Consider the following 23,043-nt stretch of genomic DNA (forward strand, 5'->3'; position numbering starts at 1 on the left):
AAGGGAAGGAGGGAGAGAAGGAAGAGAGGGAGGGAGGAAGGAAGGGAGGAAAGGCCTTAGACAGCAGTACAAGGCTAGGAAAGTTTTGGCAAAGCCAACTCGGGGAGTCTTCAAGCCAAAGCCACCTGACAGAGGAATCCCCCCCTCCCAGGAATGAGCCTGCCATTGCATCCTTGTCATGCTAAGTCATTGGCTGGATGGGTTTCAGAGCACAGCAACTGAGGGCATAGGCCAGTTATGCTTTGTGCAGTAGGAGATCTGGGAGATGGATTTTTATGGCCACTGAAACCTTTCAGGAGCAACGGGTTGTACAAGCAAAATTTGGAGATGTTATCTTTCAGATGAAGAAATACATTGATGAAGGCCCTTTATTAACTATTAGATTCATTTTCAATATCCATATTCAACAGTCATCTCATTTCTTCTCTCAAATAATTTTCAATGCTTTTTCCTTATCTTTACATATGTGGTCTTATACCCCAGGTTTTCTGAAACAGTCTTTTACAGATTGTCCCGCTGGCCCAGCATCTAAATAATGAAGTCCAAGTTTCCTTAGCTTGGAGTTCAGTCTCCCACAATCTAGTCCCAACCCACCTTCCAACCTTAATTATATACCATTTCACTTTACCTTGTATTTCAACTCTTTTGAAACATTTGCTGTGTCCTAAATGATTCTTGTTTATCCACTGTTATCGCTTTGCTCAAATTGTTTTTTCAACTAGAATTTATTCATAGCATATGTTTAGTGTGCCCTTCCCATGGGCTGAGCCCTAGGTTTAGAACTAGATATATGTTAGGGAACAAAACGGATGTGGTTTATACCTTCTTGGAACTTTGAATCTAGTGGAGGAGCAACAGATAATAATCAGGTCAATAGACAAATACACGCTTGCAAATCATGTAAGAGTGTCAGAAGTAAAAGAACGGAATACTCTGACAGAGAATTAGAGAAGGGTTCTATTTTGATAGAGTGGTCAGAGAAGAGATGACATTTAAGCTGAAATTTGAATGATGATAAACATGTAGTTACATAAAGAACTTAGTCTTTGTCGGTACAAATTCCATCATCTTCAAGATATTGCCATGGTCTTCATGAAGTCTTTCCTGACCCTCTTCATCAGATTTTTCAACCATGTTAGCCCTTTGTTATGTACATCTTGTATACATTATATATATATATATATATATATATATATATATATATACATTATATATATATATAATGTTGTAGGTTATACTGTATTTTTATGTTTGCCTCATCTTTCCTATCAGACTATAATAAACTTTTTGAAGTTTTGATAACTCATCTGATTTCTTTCTGTCTCTGTATCTAGCATGGTATTTAGGATAACACTCTTGTTGCAACTAACAAACACTTTGTGAATGAACGAATAGTGACCCTCCCCCCACTTTGCAAGTTTCCCCTTTCTGACATTTATATGAATTCTAAAAGGACACGGAGACTTCATACAGTAGTTGAAAAACGCCCTTCACCTAGTCAGAGAGTTCTGAACTTCAACCAGAAGCAAATCTGTAGCAGTTAAGATCCTTTCTGTTGAGGCAAATGCACTATAGATTCTTTCAGGATAGGATTTTGTAAGTTTATCATTTATTTGAAAATCCATTATTATATACACTGAGTTTTAGGAAGAAAGTCTGGCTAAATAGTAAATCAGTTACTATTTTAAAACAGCTCTTCAGTAGGTAGTTACCACTGGCTGCTAGAATTTAACAGGTTGTTTGAATATATCAAATCTGTTGTATTAATTTATAACTCAATTTTTATTGAAGTATATTTGCTTTACAATGTTGTATTAGTTCAGCAAAGTGAATCAGCTATATGTATACATATATCCCCGCTTTTTTGGATTTCATTCCCATTTCAGTCACCACAGAGCAGTGAGTAGAGTTTCTTGTGCTATACAGTAGGTTCTCATTAGTTATCTAGTTTATACATAGTATCAATAGTGTATATATGTCAATTCCAATCTCCCAATTCATTCCACCCCTCTTGCCCCTTGGTGTCTATATGTTTGTTCTCTACGTCTGTGTTTCTATTTCTGCTTTGTAAATAAGTTTGTCTATACCAACTTTTTCAGATTCCACATATATGCATTAATATACGATTTTTGTCTTTCTCTGACTTACTTCACTTTGTATGACAGTCTCTAGGTCCATCCATGTCTCTACAAATGACCCAATTTCATTCCTTTTTATGGCTGAGTAATATTCCATTGTATATATGTACCACATCTTCTTTATCCATTCCCCTATTTTTGGACATTTAGGTTGCTTCCATATCCTGGCTATTGTAAATAGTGCTGCAATGAACATTGTGGTACATGACTCTTTTTGAATTATGGTGTTCTCAGGGTATATGCCCAGTAGTGGGATTGCTGGGTCATATGGTAGTTCTATTTTTAGATTTTTAAGGAACCTCAGTACTGCTCTCCATAGTGACTGTATCAATTTACATTCCCACCAACAGTGCAAGAGGGTTGACCCTATATTTCCAAATCTCCATTCTGTAGTAAATACTAGAAATTCTACCCAGTATGCAACTTTGTTCATCTCCTGGCAAGAGGTACTTGTTGCCACTACTTTTGAACTACTTTGAAATTCATTCCTGTCGCTATTACATCACTATCTCCCATTCTCTCAGCTTCAGTCCTCACACACATGCAATTCATATTGCCTAGGTTAAGGTTACAGTTTTCAGAACAGTGAAAAAATGTTTCATTTAACCAGTTAGTCCAATACATATGTATATCTGTATCTGTTCCTTCATTTTTACTTGTCATTAAAATGTTATCTATCAAAAGAGAACCTGTAAATGATAGCTTTTAAGTAGAAAGAAAGCCATTAAAATGAATATATAAAATGTGCACCAGTTTAAATCTGTTGTATTAATTTATAACTCATACTTCTGCTTGTGATTTTGAATATCTCCATGCCCTGAGCCGTGCATGGAACAGAGGAATAACATGGCAGAGGAATGACAGATCAGGAGTCAGGGAGCATGGCACAGTGGAAAGATCCCTTAACAGACAAGGCTGGAGACCTAGATTATATTTTCAGTCCAACTAACTAGTTATGTGGTTTTGAGCAGTCCCTTAACCACTCTGGGACCCAGTTATTTCATCTCTAAAATTATGGCCCATTTAACAGTTAGGTCCATTCCAACTTCAGCCTTCAATCTTTTTATTTTGTTTTATTTCTTCCTTTCATTTACTGCTGTCAGATTCTGGTGATGATCCAACTGAAAGAATTCACAGACAAACATTCAAAGAAATACCAACTAGACTGTGGGGTTTAAGCGTATGAGCTCTAGAGCCTCTGCCTGGCTTAGTTCCAGTGGTTACTGCCTTGTGATTTGGGGTGAGTTACTCACCCATTCTGTGCTTCACTATTCATATCTTTAAAATGATGGTAATAGGAGCACTTGCACCATAGCTTCGTGAGATTGTTTCAGGAATTAAAAGAGATCATTTTTGTAAAGTGCATAACATGGTGCATGGCTCATGGAAAGTGGTTATTAGCTATCAGCTAGTATTATTGTTCCATATTAAATATCTATGTGCCCATGGAACTATGCAGAGTGAAGCCACAGTACATCCCCATTTCTGCCTATTGTGAATTTAAAATTTCCAAAATGCCAAAGTTCTCATCCAGGGAGGTGATATGTGGAAATGCAGTAAAGAAATCATTTATGTTTGTTGTTTTGTTATTTGGCTGAAGAAGGGAATGTTGTACTCAGCTGTCATGAAAAATTATTATCCTGAATGAAGGCTGGAGAACAAGAGCCTAGAGGTAGAGATAATAAGAATAGTAAAGGAGGCGACAGGAATGGGAAGATATGAATGCCTTTACTGAGTCACAAATGGTGATAATAGTCTCTAAATTCTTAGTGTGTTGGGTTTTTTTGGCTGCATTAGGTCTTCGTTACTGTGCACAGGCTTTCTCTAGTTGCGGTGAGCGGGGCTACTGTTCGTTGCAGTGCGCGGGCTTCTCACTGCGGTGGCTTCTCTTGTTGTGGAGCACGGGCTCTAGGCACGCAGGCTTCAGTGGTTGTGGCTCGCGGGCTCTAGAGGGCAGGCTCAGTAGTTGTGGTGCATGGGCTTAGTTGCTCCGTGGCATGTGGGATCTTCCCGGACCAGGGCTTGAACCCCTGTCCCCTGCGTTGGCAAGCAGATTCTTAACCACTGTGCTACCAGGGAAGCCCCAGTGTGTTGGTTTTAATATGGCTATTTCTGAGGTACCAGAGAAACAGTAGCTTATCTGCTTGCTTTTGGACAGGCTGGCTGAAAATTCATCAAATTTAGGTATTTAATTTTTTTTAAAGTCTGGAATATGTACGCACAGAATTAGTTCTGCCTCAGCAATGAATGAATCCTCTAAGTTTCACTACAAAAACAGTTTTGGAGCAAAACATCAGTATGGGTTTCCATAGTGTTGTGATTTAAGGAAATGCAAAAAAAAATAAATAAAAAGCATTCCATTTGAGTCTCTGGGAAGATGAGCTGTGTCATTGAATTGACCTAAAGTCACAGGCATAATATTTCTCAGAAATGGCCTGCTAGGAAAGCCATTTAATTTTGTCATAACATTAATAGTTTTCACAATGATTGGTGATATGCCACACAAGGAGCATAAGTATTAGAAACTCTTCGTAACTGTTTCTGATTCCTTCACAAGACATAGCCCCAAAAGAAAAAGATAAAGCTCTTTTCTGGCATTGATTTTTAAAAATTTAAAAAGCATTCGTTGGATAGAGGCCAAGAATTTATAATGACTTTGACTTAATTGTGCAGTGTCAGATGGTGATTCTATCAGGCAGTGACAAGGAATGATGGGAAGAATGGAAAGACCATACTGAGGATAATATTGGCTAATGACTGGGTTCTGGGTTCTGGACCAGGGAATCTCTGAGGTCATGTAATTATTGCTCAAATATTTTCCTGGTGTTAACTTACTAGGTGGTGTTATTTTTGCTATTTGTTTTAGATTTTTAATAGTACTATAAAACTTGTGGCCATTTAAAGTAATTTCAGCTCAAGACATTTGACTGAATGAAGATTTAGGAAGCTGTTTATCCTTAGAACTGCACTTGCTCTCAGAGTAAGAACTGCACCTTCCAGGGGAGATTTCCAGCTGACTCTAGAGTCCAGAGCCTCACAAACATGTTGTCTGCAGTGGCCCTTAGTCAGAAATTCGTAGCCTATCCAGCATGCAGTGCAGCCCCTGAAGTCTCCCCTACTATTGGTATAAGATCGGGATCTAGACCTTCTGCCAATTAAGCCTCATTTAGTCACAAAATGCAGGGATTCATTTCCTAATTGTTCTTCCAGAGGAGAAATTAGTTTCTTTAAGTACATAATATTCTCTATGACTGTGCCTCTTGGCATTTCCCTTTCTCTAACTTCTACCTAGCCATCCTCCAGGGTCCACTTCAAGTCCTAATTCCTGCATGTAGGTTTCCCAGTTTTCAGTGATCTGGACCACATCACTGCTCTGGTTAGTTACTCATCAGACAACGTTTCGGGAAAGGCCCTCTAGCAATGCTTTGCTAATACTCACCCATCCTGGCTGTTGTTCCACCGTGGGTATGTTCCTATCTGGCTCCTCCAGCAAGCTGTAATCTGTTTGAGCATGGGGATTTGTCTAATACTTTTACTTCTCACAACCCTTGCGTCTTATATTGCTAAATCTATGATAACTAATTGGACACATAACAGCCACTTGATAAGTGTTTTTAAGAAATGAGCAAACCAAGTATTTCTTGGTAGTACTCTATACCAGGCACCACTATGGAAAGCTATGTAATTTGGAAAGCATCATTTCAAAAGCAGGAAATTTATCCCTCGTAAATTATTTCAGGTATTTGATTTTGACATTATCTTGAAGACATAAAATTGCCTTAAAAACAGCTACTTGAAAGTGGACAAAAGTAGAAATGAATGAATGAATGAGTGAATGACATACCTAAAGGCCATGAAATGTGGAAATTATTGTTTTTTAAGTTAACCTGATCTGTTTTTCTTCTCTAATCTCGACTGTGGGTGAAGAGTGGGGAAGAATTTTTAACAGGCAGATATTCCTGATCCTTGGCTCTTAACGTTAGGGACAGTAGGAGAAGGGAATATCTGCTTGGAAAATAAACTGGCACTGCAAAGTGTAAATGCTTGGGCCAAGTGTAAATTTTATAGGCCAGGTAGAATTTTCACAAGTCTAATGACTTTTGAAAACTACTTGAACCCTGGCTCAGAAGACGTTTTTCTTGCTGCCTGTAGTAAGCAGTCAGTAAGCTGTGTTTGGGACCTGGACCAAAATGCTGGCCTTTCATCTCTCAAATTAAAGCTCACTGATCCGAGCTCAGAAGTCCCTCCATACACAATTTAGTAAAATTAGCAGCATGAAAATGGAACCAGAGCACCAATATGTCTTGTTCCCTCCAGAAGGAAAATGTGAACTCTCTTCTCATTGGAAGTCTGTTGATTACCTAATTCCAGATGTTGTGACACAGTTTTCATCCAAGTGTTGAAGAACAGACAGAAGCCCCTTTTAAAAGCTTAATTTTCATTACTCATTTGGAAGGGATTTTTCAGGGCCTATAAGACATGCAAGGATTATGCCTTGTGTTTGAGAAATGGAAAAGAAAAAAGGGAGGAAACATCATTTAGACAAGTGCTTCTCAAACTTTAAGGAGCATATGAATCACCTGCAGAACTTGTTCAAATGCAGATTCTTATTCTGAAGGTGTAGGGTAGGCCTGAGAATCTGCATTTCTAACAAGCCCCCAGGTGCCACTGATGCTGCCAGCACACAGACTGCACACTGCTTTGAGTAGCAAGCTCTACAGGACAAAGAGAATGTTTTTTGCAAGGAGCACAAATTACAATTCTAGGTTACAATTCTAAGGAATTAATGACTAAAAAATGCTGCCTTTCAACACTCCTGTGACACAAGAATGGAAGGTGAACACAAGCCATTTGCCATTTCAAATGGGGCAGGAGCATTATTGATGCATTAATCCGTGTTTTGTTCCAGCTCCCATTCCAAAGGCAGCCAAGATTTCTTTTTCTCTTGGCCCCAGGGGATTTTGCAGGTCTAGAACAGACCTTCTCTTCCTAGGATTTTTTACAAATGTTGGAGAGAGAAGTGAGCACCTCTGGAGTTAAGGAGAGTTGGGACCCAAAGAGAAGAAAGAGAAAGACAATGGATACTTTTTTTGTAAATGTTTATCTATGTGTAAGACCTCCAAAGACCCTCCCTTGACCCAGGAGTAGGAAATAGAACTATTTCCTATAGAAATAGCTGCAATTGAATATCCCATGAACTTAGTAAGAACTGAGGAGGCTCCGAGTGAGACGCAAATCAATCTTAGAGAAGTACAGTAATGCAGTATTCTTTGCACCCCGATGACTTTGCCAAAAATTTATACCTGCTTCACGTGAAATCTATACCTAGGCAGTTTACAAGAATATGCCCTTAGGGTTTTTTAAACTCCACAGCAAAATACGCTAACGAGAAAATAAGGATATTTTTGTGCACATACACTGATACAAAGCTGTTAACAGAAATGAATAGAGGAGACAGAAATAACCCACCATGTAAACTTGAACCTTTGCTCGTAGTATGCATTCAGTACATAATGCTGTCACTTTTGACATTTACTTAGGTTAACATATTGCATACTCCCCAGAAACTGTTTTTCCATCCAGATGATGGCTTTGTTGGTTGAGTTCTAGAGGAAAAGGAGATTGAACTGTCTAAGATTTTGTTTATTTCCAAATTCATTCCCTAGATTTTTCATATCATAGTCTAATTTCTTCTGCTCATTGAAGAAATTGGACTACTTTTAAAAAGTCATAAAACAGGGGCCTCCCTGGTGGCGCAAGTGGTTGAGAGTCCGCCTGCCGATGCAGGGGATACGGGTTCGTGCCCCGGTCTGGGAGGATCCCATATGCCGCGGAGTGGCTGGGCCCGTGAGCCATGGCCGCTGAGCCTGCGCGTCCGGAGCCTGCGCGTCCGGAGCCTGTGCTCCGCAACGGGGGAGGCCACAACAGTGAGAGGCCCGCATACCGCAAAAAAAAAAAAAAGTCATAAAACAGTTATTGTCTTGGGCATTTTTAAGCAGGTTGATGCTATTGAGATAGGATAGCCTTAGACTATAACCTTCATGAGGGCAGGGATAGATATTTCAATGTTGTGTCCTTAGAGCTTTGAGTCATGCCAGCCATATAGTAGATATGAAGTTATCAGTTGTTAATTTGTCGATTTAATGAATAAGTAGAAACAATTCTTTAGTCCACTGCCGGAAGCACCTCATAAATTTTCAGGTAACTGTACAGATAGCCTCTGAAATGTAATTTCAATCAAATATTTTGTTTTTTAATTTCTAAACTTTTTGCCAGAGGCCTTTTGATCAGTGGTTTCCGCAAAGAAGCTAGTAAGTGCTGCCTAGTGGGCAGACTTGGGCCTTCTGCTCCCTCTTTGGTCAAAGCAGCCCTACTTTAAAATGAACAGACTGAGTCTTTACTGTCAGCACGAGGTTATTCTATCAAATGAAAGTGTCTGAAATCTTCTAGAACCTTTCCAACATGGCATTAAAGGAGCTTGGCCTCAAGAGGAAAGGGGGATTTGACACGGCCAACTTTGCCGGGAGGAAGGGAACATTTAATAGAAATTTATTACCATATTTTTATTTCTCAAGAAGTTAAAACTGTTCAAAACAAACATTCGTGTTAATTTTTGGACCCTTCTGCGTTTAAAGTCTCAGCTGATACAAATTTATGATTATTCATGTGTTTTAGTACTTAATGGTCATGAGGGTGAGGGTAGTCCTGAAGAAGAGGTCACTGTGAACTAAAGGAGGGAAACAAGGGGGATGGTCCTTAGGAGACTTGGCAGGAGATGTGGAAAAGGAAACTTTCACATAGAAATCAAGCCATGTAGAGAAAGCCTTATTTTGTCCAGGTCTTCTGAACAAGTGAGAACAATAGAGAATAATGGATATGTTCTCAGTCCCCTCAGAGGTCATTCCTGGGCCATTGCAAGAGCCCCTTGGATTCCCCAGTCCCTCAGGCATGCAGCTGAAGAGCTCAATTTCCTAAAACAGCCCTTTTGTCCTATCACACTCTAGTTCAAGAATCTTAGTGGTTCACATTGCCAAATGCTTCAAGTCTGTGTTTTGAGGCCATCTGACTCTCCACTAAATGTTCAACTTTTCCCCCATCTCCTCCCAGACACACTCCCCATCATGGCTGTATCTGTCCTTCGCAATGCTCCTCTGAGCCAGTCTTGCCCTTTTATCATTGCCCTGGGCATGTTATTTCCCTCTCCTGCCCATCTATCTGCATCCTCCATTCTACAAGCCTTCAAAATGGATTCCAGTCCCATCACTGTCATATAAATTATCAAGCTACTCCTGACTGTGCCACTCTCTCACTTCCCAAAGTCCTTGTGCATCAGCAAGTTGTAACCATTTTAGCCCTTAGGAGCCTCAGGTAGTATCTGGTTTGTTAGTTTTGCTCCTGGACCAGATGAAAATTTCTAAGCCCAGGAATTTCAACTATTTTAACTACTTCTTAGCCTACAGAACCTAGCAAAGAGCTAGGCATTTAGGCAATGCTCCCTATAAATGTGTTGACTGAAATGATGATGCATAATCAGTTTGCCATCTCAATATTTTTCATTTTCAAAGAATGGGTTTAGGGAAGACATTTTCAGACAATATGGACATGTCATCCATTACCTTTATAACATGCTGCCAGTTATGAATACTAAACATTGTGGTTAAGCTCAAGAAACAGAGGAGATTACCTGTTCATACTGCACTCTAAAAGTAGAAATTTGAAAAAATAAACATATACTTAGTGGGTTTTAATTAAAGAAAATTATGTGATTATCAATTTTAATATGTCTAAAATATACCAGTTTGTGCCAATCTACTGTAAGAAGGTGTCCAAGGAGGGAGAACAATGTAAATTATTTCCGAGAGCTTTGGGTAGATTCTAATTATTGGGAATAAGTCTTACAAATAGTTCATATTCCAGTGTGACTTGAAGAACATGTTTGGAGCCTCCATGTTCTCCTACGCTGTTATGCTACTCGTTTATCACATACACTTGGGTCACATTTTCCTGTGTGGAGAGATTATCCTAATGATAGTAACTGTATATGAATAGTTTACATTCCATGTTCCTCCTTAGCAGTCTTTTCAAGAAAAGTCACTGATGGAGAACGTCAGTGGCCAGTTCAAGGGGAGAGGTGAAATGTCAAAGATTGTCAGAAGGGAGCCAATTATCAAGGAAGGTTTTGTGAAGGAGGGGTGTTCTCCGGGGAGTTGGAGATTTTTGCTTAGGGAGGGAAGGATGGAAACTTTCAGCAGAAGAGGATAAAGAGGAAAAGGTAAAGGAGAAAGAAAAGAGAACACAGTCTGACGACCGTAGGGACACCGTCTTGACTGAAGCGTGTTTGCGTTAACAAGTTGTGGGAAAGAAGTTAGAGAAAAGCAGTGCCTTCTGCAGAAACGCTTTGAATGTTGAGCTGCAGAATTTGGACTTAATCCAGTAAGCAAGAGGGTGACATTTGAGTCCATCAGCAGGGGCGTGGCAGGATGAAAATGGTATTATAGGAAGATTAATCCAACATTGCACAGAGAATAGACTGGAATCCCTGCTCAGGGCAGAGATAACAGGAAGCTTTGGAATAAGGCCTGGATGAAGAAATGAGGCCTCATTAGGGAAGTGGAAGTTGGAAAGAAAGGGAGTAGCCTGGGAAACACATAATGGAGGGAAAGAACCAATGGTATGTTCTGACAACTGGTAGAAAAAATGAGAAATCCAAAATTTTAAGTCCAAGTCCAAGAAAACAGTGATGATGCCATTTCTGGAGACTGGGAAAAAATATTAGCCAATCTTTTTTTTTTTTTTTTTTGTGGTATGTGGGCCTCTCACTGTTGTGGCCTCTCCCGTTGTGGAGCACAGGCTCCGGACGCACAGGCTCAGCGGCCATGGCTCACGGGCCCAGCCGCTCCGCGGCATGTGGGATCTTCCCAGACCAGGGCACGAACCCATGTTCCCTGCATCGGCAGGCAGACTCTCAACCACTGCGCCACCAGGGAAGCCCTAGCCAATCTTTAGATTACCAACTATTTGCATTCAAAGATTCTGCCTGCTTTAACAGCCTTTATGCCCCCCTAAGCAAATTAGCAACCATTTATTTGTTGCTAATTGTCAGGAATTTTCATAGGGTTTCCAGGAAAATATTTACAGATACATCTACAGCTTTTAAATCTGTTGCAGATAAGGTAACAAGCAAAAAGTAGATAAAGTCCCCATTATTACTGGGCCAAGGGGTTCATTCATGCATTTATCCATTCAACAAATATTTATAAAATGCCTACTTTGTGCTGGGAAAGTAGATCCTTGCTTTTCTCAGGACATATTCTAGTGGAGTGAAGATAGGAAAATAGAGAAGAATACAAATAAATGAACTCAACACAAAGATAAATAAGGGCTATGAAGAAAATAAAACGTAGCGATGTCCTACAAGTGACTTGGGAATGACTCCTTTAGATTATTTGGTCAGAGAAAGCATCCTTGAGAAGATACCATTTGAGCTGAAGCCTGAGCCAATCACACAAAATCATGGGGTACTAAGAACAGCAGGAGTTGAGTCTGAATATGATCAGCAAGTTTCAGGTCTGGGGCATAACGGTAAGAAGATGTTGGCACAAGGAGAAAGAAAAGGAAGCAGGGGCCACTCTTGGAATATACTAGCCAGGATCAGGAGCAAGGGACAGGAAGCAAAATGCAAATTGACTTAAGTAATAAGAAAAGTAATTCATATAATTAGAAAAACAGAGTTGGTGCAGGCTGTGGATCGGCTAAATCCAGTGGCTTCAAATTCATTTTCCAAAAGATGTCTTTGCCTGGGGTGGTGGTTTGATGAATTGGGAGATTGGGATTGACATGTATACACTAATGTGTATAAAATGAATGACTAATAAGAACCTGCTGTATAAAAAAATAAATAAAATTAAAATTGATCAAGTTGGTAAAATTCCAAAAAAAAAAAAAAAAAAAGATGTCTTTGCCCTCTCAGTTGTATCAGCTGCATGTTCAGGTTTGGGGTGAAATAGGTAAAGCAAGGAGACTGTGGCATTCCGTAAATTTTTTCCCTTAAATTTTCTAAAATCCCCCCCAGTAAGATTCCCTTTGGGTCACATCCTCTTTCTTGAAGTTCAGAAGAGGATGGGAATAACCCTCCATCCAGTTATGCCTACTCTTGGAGCTGGGGTTGGGTTGGCTTCCCTTGAGGCACATGAGCTGCTTGGGGAGGAGCGGTTACCTGAACAAAATCACATTTCTGTTGAGAAGGAAGGAGGAAGGCAGTCTGGGTAGACAACCAGCCGTGTTTACTACACAAGAGGTCTTGGTGGACATTATAAGGAGTTTGGGCTTTAGTCTGATTACATGGGAAACCATGGAGAATTTTAGTGAAGTATCATGATCTGATTTATGCTTTTAAAAGGTCACCCTGTTTAATGTTTCAGTAGTTAATTGAAGGGGGCCAAAAGTGGAAGTGAGAAGACCAATTAGGAAGCTATTTGATAGTCTAGGCAAGAGGTGTTGGGAACTTGGGCTATAATAATAGCAAAAGAGAAGGAGAGAAGTGAATTGAGATGGAACTGACATAATTTGTCGGAGGGTTAAATAAGGGAATACGAGTTAGGGAGACTGAAGAAATGAAGATGGCCTATAGGGTTTTGGATTAAGTACCAGCGTGGATGGTGAAATAATTTACAGAGATAGTGAAGAGTTGACAAGGAGCGGGTTCATCAGGGATTACTTGAGAGTTGTGTGTTAAGATTGAGATACCTATTGGATATCTAGTGAAGAAGCCAAAGAGGCTGAGTCGAGCCTGGAGTTCAATGGAGAGGTTCAGGCTAAAGATGGAAATTTGGAACCATCAGCATATACTGATGTTTAAAGCCATGAGACTTGATGAGATTCCCCTTTCGGGGGGGATGGGGGCAGAAAAGCTAGGGAAGTGAAGAGTCTGTGAAACTACAATATTTAGGGGTAAAGCAGAGGAAGAGAAGCCAGCAAAGGTGAGCAAGAAAGAACAGCCAGTGAGGTAAAAGGGAAACCAGGCAAATTTGGCATCATGGAAGCTAGGCAAAGAGTGTATCTTTAAAAGGCAATGGTCTGCTGAGTCAAACGCATCTGAAAAGTTGAGTCATATAAGGAAAGAGAAGAGACCATTGAATTTGACAAGAACAGGTTTAGTGGAGGGGAAAGGTCAGAAACACAGCTGAAGAGGATTCAAAAGAGAAGAAAATAGGAAGTGGAGTCAGTCATTCAGGCAGGGCTTCAAAGATCTGGGAACAGGAAAGATGCTTCTTGGGAGCACAACTCCTAATGACTCAAAAATGAGCGTACTTTCCAGATAAGTTTTTAAAATTGTTTTTTGATGTTATTCTTTAGAAAGAGAAATGTCCTCTTGTAGTTTTCATTTGAAATGACATTTGTGGCCCAACCATTTCTGGCTTCTCTAGATCCTTTTTCCTTACATGCTCCTTCCACTGAAAAGAAACTAGGCCATTCAAATTTTTCCAATTTAGAGCAGGGGGCTAATAGCAGACAAGACTGAGGCAGGATCTGTATAGTCATACATATTATTTTGGGTGCTCTTCAGTTTCACTAGCTGCTGCTTAGAAGTTCATTAAATATATATATAAATAAAATGTAAATTAAATATAAATTAAATAATATAAATTATATATAATACGTGTTATATATATACATATATATATTTGCATTTGCTGCAGATTTCCTAAACTTGAACTGTATAGAGTCCCAGATCCTCCTTTGTCCCATCTACCCAAAGGTGTCTTTCTCAGCCTTTTTAACTTATATCTACCAGAAAGTAGAGCAGGGCAGAAGTTGTGTGGGAGTCCTGTCCCTCTCCCTCCCCCTCACCTCCTGGCCTCAGCACAGTAAAAACTCTGTTCAGAACTTGGCTCACTGCTGCTTTTCCCACCTTCAATCAGGGAACACTTAAAGCCATACAGTGTCCCTGTCCCGCCAGAAAGCCTATGGGCAGGGCACCCCTTCAGGCTGACACAGAGGCATACTGTGCACGGCAGAAATTAACACAACATTGTAAATCAACTATACTTTAATAAAATTAAAAAAAAAAATTTTAAGTAAAAAAGAAAAAAATCTCTGGCACATAGTGTATATGAGTACAGTACAGTTCACTGAGAACAGTTAACGGCATTTATATATGCCACTCATTGGACAGTTATGTCCTATGCTGATTCTTGCACTAGTTTGTGTTTATATATTTGCCCCCTCAATTAGATTACAAGTCCCTTCAAAGTAGGAACCACATTTTATCCTTTCCAACCCTTTCCACGTATGGCCAGAGCAGTGGCCACATATGGATGATCAATAAGGCTTTTGATTTTTTTTCTTTATGTCATATTGTCACCACACTACACATAATTCCAGCAAGGAATCAAAGCTTATATTTTAGACTATAAGACTTTGCCTGCCCTGTAGATAGATACAAAGAAATGGATCTCCTCTTCAGTTGAAACATATTCCTTCCAGAAAAATGTCATAAATTTTTTTTCACACCCAGTATAATTTTCTGCTTTAAACTGTTGTTATGTGATTTGATGGACTCTTTTGACTCTAATTTTAACTGTCCATTTTGGGAATTCTGAAGTTAGATTTAGGGTTAAGCTTCAGCGCCCATAAGGGTTGCTTCTCACTGGAGCCAAAACTACAGAAGGCACAACAAAAAGGACAAAGTTCAAAAAAGTAAGCTTCAGGTACCTTTCTGCCAAGATACGTGTCTATAGTGGATTGTCACCTTATCCATCTCCATTCACTTTTTGGTAGAGCTTCTATTTTCTGCTGCAAAATAATTTTTGGAGCTGGTTGCATGTTAGCTACAGAGTTTCAATAATTTCTTTCCAAAACTGGGCTTCAGAAAATGAATCTAAAAATTTTGAGTCAAGTATCTGAGAGAACCTGTGTCAAACTTTTATGTTTCTTTTACCATATAAAATTGTGACAAACATATCTATAAAGTGTACATGAACTTCCACTAAGAATCTTTGTTAACCAATAAAACCTGTAATCTCATAGATACCAATCAAAAGGCCAGCTAGCCATCATACTACAGATATTAATGGAGGGCCTAATATGTGCAGGGTTAGGAAGGGTTGATTCCTACTTTGAAGGGACTTGTAATCTAATTGAGGGGGCAAATATATAAACACAAACTAAATAGTGTGAGAATCAGCATAGGACATAACTGTCCGATGAGTGGCATATATAAATGCCGTTAACTGTTCTCAGTGAACTGTATGTACTCATAAACACTATGTGCCAGAGATTTTCTTTTTTTTTTACTTAAAAATTTTTTTTAATTTTATTAAAGTATAGTTGATTTACACCCCCTGGCAATGGGCAAAGAGACACCTGATTGGTGGTGGTGCTCTTGTGTCCGTCAGGGGCAAAGCAGATGTCTAGTCCTTTATTCGTCGTAGCTTGATGCCTGGGTTGGTGGCCAGAGCTGTTTCATGGCTGGGGCACATAAAATGTTGGAAAAAAAAAAAAAGTATAGTTGATTTACAATGTTGTGTTAATTTCTGCTATACAGCAAAGTGGCTCAGTTATACATATATATATTCTTTTCCATATTCTTTTCATTATGGTTTATCAGAGGATATTGAATATAGTTACCTGTGCTATACAGTAGGACCTTGTTTTTTATCCATCCTACATATCAGCAGTCCCCAACCTTTTTGGTACCAGGGACCGGTTTCATGGAAGACACTTTTTCCACACACCGGGGCGGGGGTGTTGGGGGGAATGGTTCAGGTGGTAATGCAAGCGACGGGGAGCGGCAGATGAATCTTCACTTGCTGGCCTGCCGCTCACCTCCTGCTGCATGGCCCAGTCTCTAACAGGCCACGGACTGGTAGCGGTCCACGGCCCACGGGTTGGGGGACCCCTGCTATATATACTAGTTTACATCTGCCAATCTTTCCCTCCCCACTGCATCCCACCCCCTTGGCAACCACAAGTCTGTTCTCTATATGTCTGTGAGTCTGTTTCGTAGATATGTTCATTTGTGTCATATTTTAGATTCCACATACAAGTGATATCATATGGTGTTCGTCTTACTCTTTCTGACTTACTTCACTTAGCATGATAACCTCTAGGTGCATCCGTGTAGCTGCAAATGGTATTATTTAATTCTTTTTTTTTTATTGTGCCAGACATTCTGTGAAGTACTTTATATAGATCAGTTTCATTTTCTGAATGATTATCCCCACTCCATAGATGGGAGTTACCTCTGATCTTCTCCCCATTCTGGAGAGAACAAGGAGAATGATATAAGGTGAGCAAAGACCTAGAATCCGGAATGTACCAGATGGCAAAGAGATGCATTGGTCAGGGACTAAGGATCCATTTAGGGGAATAGAGGGAAATGAACCTTGGGCCCTATGGTAGTCTGTTCACCACCATATCCCAATGCCTAGTAGAGTGCCTTATGCACAATAGGTGCTTGATAATTATGTCTTGTACAAACAAATGGCCCTCTGGCTTGTGTCTGTAACCCAGACCAAGTACAGTGGGATAAGTGTAATTAGTGAATTAAAGCCATACAGCAAAAAGCCTCGGGACCCAACGCCAACACCTCCCAATTCCCAACTATTACAGCGAAGGATTCAAGTGGGAAGGACACACCTAATGAGAAAGCAATAGTAGCTCCCACTCACTGGAGTCCCTTTCATGGAACCTGACACGGTGACATAGTGAGCGGTCCACACGGCCTTACCCTGGCCTGCAAGACGGTGCAAGACCTGGCCCCTGGCACGCCGTGACCTCAAATGCTTCTTTTCGCCCCTCCCTCCCTCTGTTCCTTCTTCTCTCCCCTTGCGCCTCCCACACCGACCTCCTTTCTGGCCCCTAGTCCCACCTTAGGGCCTACACTCTTTCATGCTGCTTCCAAGTCTCTGATAGCTCCTCTCCCCACATCTCAGTGCCCTCCCCTGCTACCTGGCATCATCCATTGGCTTATCTGTCTCCCTCTGCACACAGCAGACTGTACACCCAGAAAGGCAGGCCTCCCTCCACGCTCCTCACCGTTGCATCCCCAGCGTCGAGGACAGCACCTGGCACCTCACACACTGCAGTTCTGACCTCTCAGTGCCTCTCACATACCTACCTCCCAAGGGAATAGGATTTTGTTCAAGAAATGTTCCATGGAAATTGATAAGTGGAGCTTGGGAACGAGAGGCAAGAGTGGCAGCTCAGACCAACCTGTTTGTAAAAGGTGCCTTTGGCCAGAGAGGGGAAAATACAACTTTAAACCTCGGACAAAGTATATGCCAGCCTAGGACACCTTTACCGTGCTGTGCTTCTGAAACGCTGCCTGGTCTCAACAAGGAGATCCATGAATTTGCCACATCAACTGATCCCCAGGACTTAAAAGTCCCTACTACCAGCCTCAGCCTAGTAAAATGGGCACGGACTACACACCTCGGTATCAAAACACTGGCTCTCTGCTGTAGCCAAAACCAAGCAAACGCACCTATCCAGGTGACAGGAAGGCAGGTGAGGACGTTAAACGATCCTATGTTCATTAGTTCTTCCCCTCACTGAGCACTATTAAGTGGCTCAATACCATGAAAATGAGTTGAAATGCACTGACTTTGCCTCAAGTTTGAGCATTCACGGTCCCAGGAGGACACTTGTCATCTAATGATGTGCTTTAGAATCTTCTGTGCCAGTTGAGACTCCAGAGACCACAAAATGTCTGCTAAATTCAAAGTGATGTAAGTAAAGTCATGGTGCCTCACAGCGTTTCTCGAAAGACTCCCCAGTGAGATGTTCAGTAATTTCACACATGTGTATTGAGCACTCACTATATTGAAGGAGCTGTGCTAATGATGCGGTGGGTCAGAAGGAGGAGACAGGGTCCTTGCCTTCAAACGCCCAGTTTATCCTTCACTGGGCAGATCCGATAACTGAGGTACCAGGCAGGGAATAAGAGATGCCGTGGTCCGGCTATTGTGTGAAAGCACAAAGGATGGAGACATGGATCCCATCTGGGAGAAAATTTTAAAATGCATCATGGAGGAGAAGACACACTCATCTTGAAAGATGAATGGAATTTTCACAGACTTAGATGGCAGAAAGCCTTGATTTGGAGCATTCACCAAATTTTATGGTGTAAGTATTCCCACTATGGCTGATTTCAAGTTATTAATGACATGATGTCACTGAACACAGAGCTGGGAAGAGGTGCCAGGTCTGGCACATCATCTATGAGTCACCATCTGAGCTTTGGGCTTTATTAAAACGTCTGACTCTATTGCTTTAATGAGTGGATTCACAGGTATTAAAAACATCTAAGGCAACATTATAGAGGAAGAGACACCTCTGCCCTTCTCCCTACACCTCAGTCTGACCTTTTAATACTCTGTCTATCCTTCCGGTCCCAGTCCTATGCCTCTGCCTAGCCACCTAGGACTGATAATGGTCCAGTGCCAACCTGGATTCTGTTTGCTTCTCTTAGCAGGGCTGTGATTCCCCTGGGCTCCTGCTATCACATGGCACAGAGTGATGGCTTTCCGCCCGTTGCCTGGTGTTGACACCCTTGCTGTTCTCCATAATGAGAAGCAGCTTTAAGGGCCGCTAGCTGGGCAGGGTGTTTCACTGTTCTTGTAGCAGTTGGAAGGGAAAGCCAGAGGAATTGCTGGGAAGCTTTGCTGAAGGAAGATGCAAGCCAGCTGAGACCCAGCATGCATATTAACTGCTCCTTTTCATACTTTTTTTTTTAAAGCACCCCCCAATGTGTTCTCCTTAAGTCACTGCACCCCTAACTGGCCTTATCACTCAAAGAGCTACGTTTGAAAAGTCAGGCCCTCGTTTCTGTCTTTAATTGCAAGCAGATGTCCTCGGTATGTGCATAAACTTGTGTCAGGAGGATTTTTTTTTTTTTTTTAACTCACCAAGGAGAGCACTGCCAGACAGGAAAGGAATATGTGAAGCTTCAAGTTGTTAGGAAACTTGCACATTTGTCCACTAAGCCAGAGGTAGACCTGCGGGAAAAGAAGGTCTTTATGATTTCTCATTGCACGTTGATTCTTCTTACCTCGAGGTCCAGCTACTCTCTAAAAGCATTTACAGCGAAATATGGCTGCTGCAGATTTAGTTCAGCATGTGCTTCATTTCATGACACCAGTTTCTCCTCCAAAATTGTTGTAGATTGTTTGTGAAGCAGCTTTTTTAGCATTAAAAGGTGTGTGAAACCACCAGCATCATTTCACAGCTCCGTTTTTTGTTTGTTTAAATTATCTTATGTAATGTGCTCTCTGATTTACTGTTCAAGTATAGAAGAAGCACATTCCCTAGTGGAGATCTGGGGAGGTAATGCTGTCTGAAAGATTCAGAGATTTCCTGTTCAGATTACACAGGCTTCTTTAGAGCTGCCAAGAGCCATGATGTGTAGGAGATAATACATTTTATTTCAGGAGAAACTATGGATGGAAATTCAATTTAGCCAGTGAGCCGCAAAAGAAACGAAATTCCAGCTTAGAATTGTCACTGCACTCGGTCCCAGGACTTGGTGTGCCAAGGGGTAGCCACGACCAAGATGACCTCTGCAGCCCCAGGACCTGCTGTGTAGATATCACTCGATGACAGAGCAAAAGGAAGAGGCCTGGCTGCCAGGGTGTTGCAAGTCCTACCTGCTTCCTCGTGAACTGACCCCTGAAGGGTATTTCCGCCCAGAGCCTCAACAACCTGGCCCCATCAGTGTAACTTTCCAGAATGTTTGCAGCATTCAAATAAATCAGGCTGCGCAAGTCATGAACACCAGCTGTGGACACTTAGTGGGGGACCCCCAGAAGGGGAACCCCACAGAGGACACAGTGACTGATCAGAGCAAGAAAGTAGTGGCCAGTGAACAGTTTTCCAAGCGTGTCATGTCATAAGAATCACCTGGCTGGGGGATGGAGCGTGCAGGGTAAGCATACAGATTCTCAGGACCTTGCCAACATATAGATTGACCAGGGCCCTAGAGATTCATATTCTGTAGAGCTGGCACAGGGCCTTGGAATCTGTATGTTTAACAAATGCCACAGTTAAATCAACTAGACTTCAGTAAATGAATGAATGAATGAATGCCACAGTAGATCTTGATGATCAGACAAGTATGGGAAACAGTAGAGTGGGGTGGAGTCAGAATCTGACTCCAGTTCCAGTTTGGCCTCTGCCATATAATTGCTGGGTGGCCTTAGGCAAGTTATTTCTTTGACCCTCATTCATACAATGTAACTAATAATATCCACTTCAGAGGGTTGTTGTGAGGATAAAATGGAAAAAATCATAAAATGTCCTGAAGTGTGTGCCTGGTACATTTTAAGGGCACAATAAACGTGAGATGTAAACACCTCACACACATTTTTTGACTTTGCCATCAGCCAGCCCCTTCAGAGGCAGCAGGATGGTCTGGGGCATGGCATCAATATGACCAGACAGTGAGCTTGAACTTCAGCCTTATTGCAAGGAGGCTGCATATCTGGAGGAGATATGGGCTTTAAATTGAATACTCTTCCGTGATGGTGATCATAGTTTGATAGAGAAAAAAGGGCAGAAAGAAAAAAGTGGGTCTGGAAAGAGCTTTGAGGTTGAAATCCAAGCTGGGAAAATTTTTGGAATATGCACAAGGATAAATACACTTCAAAAAGGCAGGAAAAATAGTCACGCATACTTGAGATTTACAAGGAAAGATAATTTACTGAGAATAAACAATTTTGCTTTCATCCCCTTTTAGTTCGGAAGCCAAAGTTTAAAGCATTTGTCATTCATCTACCTCATTTCTTTAGCAAGCCTTATTTTTCTACTAGGTGCCATGCCCTGTGCTCCTAACAGAGGTTACAAAGATAAAAGCAATACCCATCTCAAGAAACTTGCTGTGTGTCATAGGGCACAGGAAAATAAGCAGTTACAGCAAAGGATGTAAGAATGGTTTCTAGGACTCTTGGGTGGAGGACAGCTTACCTGCCTGAGGGAGAAAGCAAAACCTCTCAGTGGAAGTCTTTTTTTTTCCAGCTTTATTGAGATAAAATTAACATAAAATACTGTTCAAGTTTGTGTACAACACAATGATTTGATACATGTATATACTGTAAAATGATTACTGCAATCAGAGGAAGTCTTCAAATAGAGATTTCATGATAGTTACATCATCATTATCATTATAGTAACCATAAGCTAATAATGATAACAATAGCTGACACTAACCGATGCTTATTTTATGGCAGATGCCCTGTGAGGCCCTTTACGTTATCTCCTGTCATGTAAAATTATTGCCATATGCAGTATCTTTTTTTTTAAATTTTATTTAGTTATTTATTTTTATTAGTTTCTGCTTTATAACAAAGTGAATCAGTCATACATATATATCTGTTCCCCCATCCCTTCCCTCTTGCGTCTCCCTCCCTCCCACCCTCCCTATCCCACCCCTCCAGGCGGTCACAAAGCACCGAGCTGATCTCCCTGTGCTATGCCGCTGCTTCCCACTATCTATCTACCTTACGTTTGGTACCATATGCAGTATCTTGGTTTACCTACTTGTGTTTGCACTGTCTGTTCGTGGCTGGTTCTAATGCCATTGCTGCACAACTGGTAAGTTACAGTACTCACCAGAACATTGATTCTCCCATGCTAGCTTTCTTACTGATATAATAGGGAATTCACCAACTTACAAGAACTGGAATTGACGGCATTTAGTCCCAGGCACATTACCATCCCCGATGCTGCTGACCCTACTTCCCCAAAGTCCCACTGCCTGCATCCAGCCTGTGCAGGAGGACCTGAATAGAGTGGGTCCTGCTGGGCTTAGGACAGCATCCTGTCCTCATATGTGCAAAGCCCTAAGCTCACAAAGTCTAGTGTAAAAACATTGTCAAATTCTTTGTTGGAAAAGATGGGCTCTTACTTTCAGGGTAGTGGTAGCAATAATAAGTGACAATAATAATAACAAGAAGAATATCTAACCTTTACCAAGCACTTATTATATTGCATATTTAATATATTGCATGTATTAACTGACTTAAACCTCACATGTGTAGATACTGTGACGGTCCCCATTTTACAGACAGAAACTGAGGTCCAATTGTGTGCCATAGTTGGGAAGCTGAGCACAAGGCTGGACTTAAGTAAGAGGGGATAGATTACAGTTCTTCTTAGGGAGTCCACCACGAGAAGCTCTGCCTCAAGGCACTGCAAAGTGCTCGTTCTCCAGTGTTTTCAGGATCATAGTTCAGTTCTTTCTTTATTTATTTATGTTTGGCTGCACCACGCAGCATGTGGAATCTTAGTTCCACAACCAGGGATCAAACCCGTGCCCCCTGCAGTGGAAGCGTGGATTCTTAACCTCTGGACCACCAGGGCAGTCCCACGATTAAGTTATTTGGAAAGACCATTCCCAATATGCCCTTGACCTCTCCACACATCCTAGGTCAGCTCTGCTACACCCACTCCCTACAGATCGTGGCTCTTTACATGCCTAGGTTGTGTCTTATCCCTGTCTTTATGCAGTGCTTGCCTTGGCTCCAACTGCCCTTTCCTTTCCTTTTCATTTCTTATTTATCCCAAATTCAGCGCCTGTCCAAGGGGTCACCTTCCCCAGGGAGCTTGTCCAGACCCGTTAAGGGCTACCACATTGCGCCTCCAATGCTGACCACTCCTTCATTTATAGATCCCTGCCCGGAAGTAGTGGGCTCACCAAGGCCAGGGGCTGTAGCTAATTCATTTTATAATGCCAGCATTTAAAAGCTCCAATGGGATATACTGGAGCTGTGATTCTCTGCTTATTGTCACCCTTCATTTGTCTTCCTCCATCGCTCGGCACTTCTAGACAGTGAGGACGGCTTGGACACTAAAATTGACGACCGAGGGTGACATCTCCATTTGCTAAGATGGCACAGTTTTGCTCATT

The 23,043-nt window shown here is 41.3% G+C and overlaps 1 protein-coding gene and 1 non-coding gene across 2 annotated transcripts in view; both read left to right on the top strand.

Moving 5' to 3' along the window:
• Positions 1–23,043, top strand: part of GHR (growth hormone receptor) — a 290,282-nt gene that overhangs the window by 175,015 nt on the left and 92,224 nt on the right. The window lies entirely within an intron of this gene.
• Positions 15,477–15,621, top strand: LOC132487295 (small nucleolar RNA SNORA48). The gene has a single exon (XR_009531583.1). It is a non-coding gene; the product is annotated as a small nucleolar RNA SNORA48 (small nucleolar RNA).

Source organism: Mesoplodon densirostris, chromosome 3 (assembly GCF_025265405.1).
Source record: "Mesoplodon densirostris isolate mMesDen1 chromosome 3, mMesDen1 primary haplotype, whole genome shotgun sequence".
NCBI lineage: Eukaryota > Metazoa > Chordata > Mammalia > Artiodactyla > Ziphiidae > Mesoplodon > Mesoplodon densirostris.